This window comes from Triticum dicoccoides, chromosome 2B (genome assembly GCF_002162155.2).
Source record: "Triticum dicoccoides isolate Atlit2015 ecotype Zavitan chromosome 2B, WEW_v2.0, whole genome shotgun sequence".
Taxonomy (NCBI): Eukaryota; Viridiplantae; Streptophyta; class Magnoliopsida; order Poales; family Poaceae; genus Triticum; species Triticum dicoccoides.
This window is the reverse complement of record NC_041383.1, coordinates 163,551,078-163,559,154: the sequence shown is the minus strand read 5'-3', so window position 1 is coordinate 163,559,154 and position 8,077 is coordinate 163,551,078.

The following is an 8,077-nucleotide window of genomic DNA, read 5'->3' as shown; positions in this document are numbered from 1 at the left end:
TCATCCTCTCCCCTGGACCTCTCTCTCTCGCCACCGAACACGCCCATCGCCGCCGTTCGCCGTTGCCGCGACCACCGCCACCCCCTCTCCTCTCCGACGCGCTCCCGAGCTCCGCCACGACGTCGTCGTCCTCTCCATCGAGTCACGCGGCGCCAGAAGCTCTGCTGCATCTCCAACGCCGCCATTTCCGACCTCGGGTGCCGGTGATCCCCTCCGTCGATTCGTCGGACCCCGTGCCTCCCCTGCCTCGCCAGCAGCACCAGAAGAACCGCGGTGAGCCGCTGCATCGTTTCCCCCATGCCTCGTTGCCTAATTCACCCCCTAGCCGCTCCCTCCACCGGAGCCGAGGCGCTCCGCCGCACGGGCTCGTCGCCGGTGAAGCTCCGGTGACCTTTTGGTCCCACGCATGCGTCCGTTGCACTGGTTGCGTCCCGTAGAGTAAAACTAGCGCGTCAACCGTCTTGTTTGCACACCGCAGCGCCGGTCCCGCGAATCCCCGAGCTCCGGCCGCCGCCGGGGTCGATGCCGCGCTCAACTCCGGCCACCCCACGCCCTCTCGTGGGTCCCCCTAGATGCGCGGGAGCACGGGCTCACTCCTGGTGCCCTCAGCGCGACCAGTCGCGGGCCATAGCGCCGTCCCGAGCAACTCCGGCGAGGTCTCGCTGTCGCCGTGGTCGCCGGCGTCACTTGCTGACGTGGCTGGCTTAGTTAGCCACTAATCATCGCACTGTGACACTGACAGCTAGGCCCCACGCCCTTAATTAACCACGGCTTAAACTTCTGTTAGTTTAGGTTAATCATAGTGGCCCCACGCGTCAGGTTGACTTTGCTGACGTGGTCATTGGCCGGACCCACCTGTCATTGACCCTGGGCAGCACTGTGTCACTGACCAGTGGACCCCACTGGTCAGGTTTGACCTGGACGGCGCCCGTTGACCTGCTGAGGTCAGCATGAGGTCATGCTGACGCAATAATTCCTTTCTGGAATTAAAATAAATTAGGAAATGATTTATAATTCCAGAAAATTATATAAACTTCTAAAAATCATAGAAAATTAACCGTAACTCCAAATTAAATAATTTATATATGAAAAATTATCAGAAAAATTCAAGTAATCCATCTGTACCATTTTCATGCATGTTAAAACAACTTATCACTACTGTTTAGGACAAATGAATTAAATGGCATTTGAATAATCACATATGGAGTTTGAATTTGAATTTTATATTCAAACCAACTTCATTTAATCTGGTTTTAGATGCATTAGCCCAAAACACATTCATTTTGCCATGTCATGATCATGCATCATATTGTGCATTGCATTGATTGTGTTCCTTTCTGTGTTGCCGGTATTTGTCCCCTCTCGATAGACGTGATACCGATGACGTGATCGTTGACACTGATGAAGACTCAATGTTATCTTCAGAAGTGCCAGGCAAGCAAAACCCCCTTGTTCATTCCGATAAAATCCCACTCTCTCGCTCCTGCTCTCTTTTACTGCATTAGGACAACAACGATATATTTGTTACTTGCTGCGGTAGCTGAACCCCTTTATCCTTTGCATGACCTGTCATTGCCACAGTAAATAGATGAAACCCACTAGTATGAGTAGGAGTTGTTTGAGCCCCGATGTGCCTACTCATTCATGCTTGTTTGTCATGCCTGCTACTGCTTAGAGTTGAGTCAGGTCTGATTCATCGGGGATGAATCAGAGGCGTGTGAACATGTCCTACTGTGTGTGAGCTAAGTGTGTGAACACGATTTGGTAAAGGTAGCGGTGAGAGGCCATGTAGGAGTACATGGTGGGTTGTCTCATTGCAGCCGTCCTCAGGAACTGAGTTCTGTGTTTGTAATCCATGACCAGTTACTACCACACATTGGGTTCCGGTAACTCGACCCCTCTCGACTTATTAATCAACATGATCTCTGTTCAGGAGTTGCAACTAGTTTCTGGTGTTTGTAGGTAGTGTTAGTAGTCTACCAAGTGGCACCCGGTACAGGTGGGCTTGGGACAGACTAGGCACAGTGGCCCGGTGTACCAAGTGGCACCCGGTTGGTGGGCTTGGGAACCCTGCACACATCGTTTGGGGCCGTAAGCGACACCCCGGCCGGATCTCCTTGCGGATGGAACCCGAATAGGCGATAAACCTGGACTAGAGACTTGTTCGGTTAGTCAGGTCGTGGCCGACTCCCTCGCCCGGCTTCCGCTTGAAGGTTGCCGAGGTACATGACGTGTACAGGGCGATAAGTGGCGAGAGCGTGTGTGAAGAAGTACACCCCTGCAGGGTTAACATCATCTATTCGAATAGCCGGATTCCTCGGATATGGAAACTTGGACCCCATTGCATAGTTCATAGACAAGTGAAAGTGGATACTCTAAAATACGCAAGATAAGCGTGAGTGCTATGGATGGCGTTCTCGTAGGGAGACGGGAGCGGATACATAGTGGTGTATTGATATGGTGAATATGTGGACTCGTGTGCGCCACCTCAAAAGAGTTACTGGCAGTCGTAGTTTAGGATAGCCACCGAGTCAAAGCTGGCTTGCTGCAGTTAAACCCCACCATCCCCTTGTTGAAAATGATGCATATGTAGTTAGTTCTGATGTAAGTCTTGCTGGGTACATTTGTACTCACGTTTGCCTATTTTATGTTTTGCAGAGAGATTTCGGTCTCGCTAGTAGTACCGCGTGGACTTCGACGTTTAGCTTGATACCTCAGCTACGATCTTGTGCCCTCGGCAGGATCTGATAGATAGTCAGGCTTCTCAGCCTTTTTCATTTATAGATGTCTGTACTCAGACATCATAGCTTCCGCTTGTGCTTTGACTTGTATGCTCTGATTGTTGGGTCATGAGACCCATGTTTGTAATGTCTCGCTCCTCGGAGCCTATTGAATAAACTACTTGAGTCGTAGAGTCATTTTGTGATGCCATGTTGTATTGCACATATCGAGCATATTGTGTGTATGTTATTGAAATGCTTGGTATGTGTGGGATCTGACGATCTAGTTGTTTATCTTTAGTAGCCTCTCTTACCGGGAAATGTCTCCTAGTGTTACCGCTGAGCCATGGTAGCTTGCTACTGCTCTGGAACACTTATGCTGGCCGGCATGTGTCCTTCTTCGTTCCTGTGTCTGTCCCTTCGGGGAAATGTCACGCTTTGAGTACCGGAGTCCTGTTAGCCCGCTACAGCCCGGTTTACCGGAGTCCTGCTAGCCCAGTGCTACAGCCCGGACCCACTTGCTGATGACCGACACGTTCGAAGCTGGGTCATGAATGCCTGTCCCTGTAAGTCTGTGCCACTTTGGGTTTACGACTAGTCATGTCAGCCCGGGCTCCTTATCATATGGATGCGAGCGACACTATCATATACGTGAGCCAAAAGGCGCAAACGGTCCCAGGCAAAGGTAAGGCGACACCCGTGGGGATACCGTGCGTGAGGCCGCAAAGTGATATGAGGTGTTACCGGCTAGATCGATGTGACATCGAGTCGGGTTCCTGACAGCGTTGGTATCAGAGCTTGACTGCCTGCAGGATTACCAAGCCAAACTGGTCGAAGTTGAGTCTAGAAATTCTTTAGTTATATAAGGGAATTGATTGTGGGATGGAACGTAAGGCTCTTTTTACACCTTATACCTCATGCCCTTCTGATCTGAGTCATCTTATCTTTCCTGCGGGGATTAAGAACTAGGCTATCTCTTCTTTCTATTAGGATCACGTGTTACTAATCAGTAGACTTATAAGATTGTTGGATTTAAGTCTCAGTTCAGTTCCTACTACTTCCGTATGTTAATTGTTGATCTCGGAACCTTGATATTGTTCTTCTGAGTGGTTATGCCACCATTTTTGTGATTGTCTCAAATCTTTTTGAGCAATTATAGCCGTTATGCTGTCCGAGTCATCCCAGGTTACTAAATAGTCTGATGCATTTGCAAATCCCTTTCTTCTGTTTCCGATGTTCCCATGGGCCAGATTAACCACACTAATCGGTGTGTTGAGGTAATTATTGCCTCGACATATATGTTGGAATTATTATTATGACCCTAAGTGCTTAGGGGATCATCTAGTGGTCTAGCCATGATTTGTGTCCTAGTGTGAAGATTCTGGCCTTTATTCTCGGAAGCATCCCGTGATGCTACTTAGTAGTAGGTATTCTACTCCTGGGTTCTGAACCCGAGATTCACTCTACCTACTTCATGTTGATAGTAATTGCTAGTGCCTTTAGGATATTAGTAACCTTTGCGATAGTCCTTGAAGTCCGTGGTATCTTCTTCTTCCAAATACCATGAACTACTTATGGCAGATGTTTATTGGATCAAAAAAAAATCACAATTAGAGTACTCTTGAGGAGTTCTCCATTCATAAATCATGACTCTGCCAGTTCTACCTTTCTGCATGGGTTATCCGGAAGAAATATGTTGAACTTGGTTCGACATACTAATCTATGCATCCACAACTCAGAAAGTTATATGTTCCTTTGAGTTGTTCTCTTTAGTTGCATTCTGACCCTCGTCTATCAATTGATAGTCAAGAGTATGCGTGCGTTCGTTCATCGATGCCTATGACTCTTGTGGTCTGTCAAGCCATTCTATTCCGGAATGACTAGGAGAAACAAACTCCAGTACCTCTTCCATATCTAGGATTGGGTCAAAGTAGTTGTATTCCGCGGATCAAATGCCAATCCAGCTTTTGGTTCTGCTCTACCTTGGAGTATTACATATTTTATATCGAGATTGTTATAGGAATTGCACACCATCCCATGAACTCTTGGTACAGTGACACTTCTTGCCATCACTGTTCATTCCTCGGCCCTCGTGTTGATGCAACCGGAATACCGACAAATGAATTGTGATGTGTGAAATCAATACTGCTAGCAACTCTGTTGCTTGGTAGTTAAAGGATAATAATTTCATTCTTAGTATGTTGGTTTTCGAATCATCCTTCTAAGACTGATCGTGCTACCTAGTCCTTATTTCGGTGCACCCTTCGATTGATGAGTTAGGATCTTGTCTAGTCCTCACTCATTTGATCATATCGTCTTGCCCTCAAAAGCAAGATTGTTCTCGAGCTTAGTAACATACCGGTGGTTCGTGAGTTTCCAAATATCTTCTTGGAGGTGTTACCGGGTTGTCACCTGACCGCTATGTTGAGTTCGTGATCAAGTTGGTTTCTTGTGAACCACCTCCTCTCCAAGAATCGGTGTTAGATATCCCTGAGCTAGTTGGTTAAGCTAGACAACAACTTGGAGAGTTGGAAGATAAAAGCTTGTCTGACTTAGTTCGTTCCAAAGGGATATTCTTGTGTAGTGTGTGTTGAAGAAAGATGATATCTTCATCGATTGGTCCTTGTGATCAGTTGCTGGACCTATTGTCTTATCAATCCTTTGATTTGAGTGTGGGCTATCGTCAAATCAAATCAGTACCAACGATGCTCGTAATGTTGTCTTATTCGTGGTTGATCCCTCGAGCATACACCATTATATCTTTTGGGTCTGACCAATGCTATCACTTGTTCACTTAACTATGGAATTCCTTTTAAAAGGAAACCCAGATGAATTGTTGTTGTGCCCATTGACAACATCCTTATCTCCTCCATGATTTTGTTGAACATTAAGTTAGTGTTGGAAACTTTTGAAAGCATTTTCTTCATGCTAGCTCATGAAGTATTTGTGGATGAAGGTAGTGACTTCCTTTAACTCATGTGCATCTGATGCAAGTTGCCACCGTGGATTCGAGAAAGTCAATGTTGTTTCTTTGGAATCATCCCAAATCAGTCATGCATACGTGCGAAAGTATTCTGTGGTTCGGAGACTTGCAACCTCCATTCCATATATGTTCCGTAGCACCCCAAGCCACTGACTGATTTGTTCGAGAAAAGGAGTTAAGTGTTAATCCATGGTAATGCACAAGACTTCGATACCCTCGTTGATGGTTCCCCCCTCCTGAACTCGGTAGTGTTTTATTATAAGACTACTAGGTGGTCATGCTTGTCTGGGACAACGTGTTCACATGTTAGTAGCAGAACCAGCTCATGTTTTGGAGCTTGCTATCGTAGTTCATCTCCCGAGAATCCCGCAACATTATCTCGTCGATTTGTGTTGCAAACTTTCATTTTTCTTTCTAGACTTGATGAGTCTGGGGTATCCTGACACCAACCAGATCTGAATCTCAGGCAGATGTGATGGTTGGAACATTTTCCAAGAATTATAATATTGGTCTCTCAATAACCGGCAAGGTGGATGTCGTGGCCAACACACCCATCCGGTAGACCTATTATTATAGTATCTTGTTTGAGGAAGTTGGCCACCTCCCCATAAGGACTTCGTAGGATTTACCCCCTAGCTATGCCTTATGATTTTAGTGTTTCCGAAGTACGACCTTTACCTGATGTTCTAGATACCAGACCATTTCAAGGAATGGGATACGCTAGTACATCAAGGAGAACATTAGAAGCGGAGTGCTAAATGTCTCTCGGTCGATCATCCAGATTTTGTTTCCTTGGCCTCGCTAAGGTGAAATATGAGAAAGTGATATCCTCCTTCGCATCTGCATCGTCCATCGCTATTCATCATGGTAGTATGTTGTGTTGTCAGCACCCTTGACGCGGTTGTTGATAAAACCTTGATGATTGTGGAAATGCTCAAGTTCTTGAGAGCACGCACAAGCGCTACGTCTTATCATCGGCACTAGCTGGGATTGCCCCAGATTTCCTCGGTTATGCTATGACCTACTCAAACAGTGAATTCACTCTCTATTGTTGGGTTCTTCCCCAGTTACCAGAATCATTCCTAGCATTTGCATTTTGTTCCCAGCTTGCACCGCCAATGTGCCATTCTACCATGGGTCTCATCCATTTCGGTGATAAGCAAATTCATCCATTGCGTTGTCTTCAACAAGGTAATCCACATCATCCAAGTCCGAGTATGCCATTCTACCGACCCCCGCCAATCGATTGCTGTGATTTGCCTTAGGCGGATATAGAGAGTCTCAATGATCTCTATATCAAAGGTAATTCTTTTTGGCACTTAAGGGGGGATATCTATGAATCACCCTCCTCCAGGATGTTTCGTCGTGGTATCATGGCAACTCAACTCCTCGCTACGTTGACAACCGTTTACCACCTTCTTAGGTGTGAAATTGTTGTCTACCTAGTGAACCTTCGTCATCCGTTTCTTTCCACCCCTCTTGATGTGTATCTCGTGTCTCAACCCGAGAGATGGTCCTATGTCTCATTCCGTGAGTTGTTCGATCTTCAAGAAGATCGACCCTTCTAGAGTCTCCTTCTTCCCTCCATGTCATGTTGGCAGGATTTCTCAGAACAAGACATCAAGACAATGATGGTGAATGAATCAACGTTCAACTGAAGTGCACCCTGGATCGTGAAGATTATACTAGTTGCGTTTACCCTTCACCTTACCCTACGCTTGAATCTTGGGTCGAGATTCTTGTTTAGTGGGGGTGAGTTGTCACATCCCTAGTTCTGACAATGCCTAGTGCATGCATTAGAGTGTTGCACCATGTTTAAATTTCATTTAAACCTGAGATGGGGATTGACTAAGCCCTAGCACCAAATGAATTCAACTAGGGACAAAATAAAACCCTTTTCATTGAACTCAAAATGTCCTCTAAAAATGTTCAACATTTCTGGTTTGAGGTGGAAGCATCTACCACAAATGCTTTATATTTTTGCAGGACATATTTGGTTACTGAATAAAATCATATGTATTTTGCTTTTGGGCATTTAAATGCTAGTAAATATCTTAAATGCCCAAATAATTCTAAATATAAGTGTGGGCTGTTGGAAATATTCTAAACAGAGCCCCTGATTATTTTCTGGAATTTTAGAGATGCCTAAGTATTTTTAATAAAGCCTCCCAGTTACAGAAAAAATAGAAAACAGAAGTAAAACTGAAATAAAAATAAAAGAGAGAGAGAGAAGGAAGTACCTTGGCCACTTACCTGTAGCCGGCCCAGCTCCCCCCCCCCTGGCCGGCCCAGCCCACCAGCGCCCTCCCTGTCGTCTTCCTCCTCGGGACAGTAGGACAGAGGCGCGTGGCCGGAGCGCGCGCGCACGCGCCCG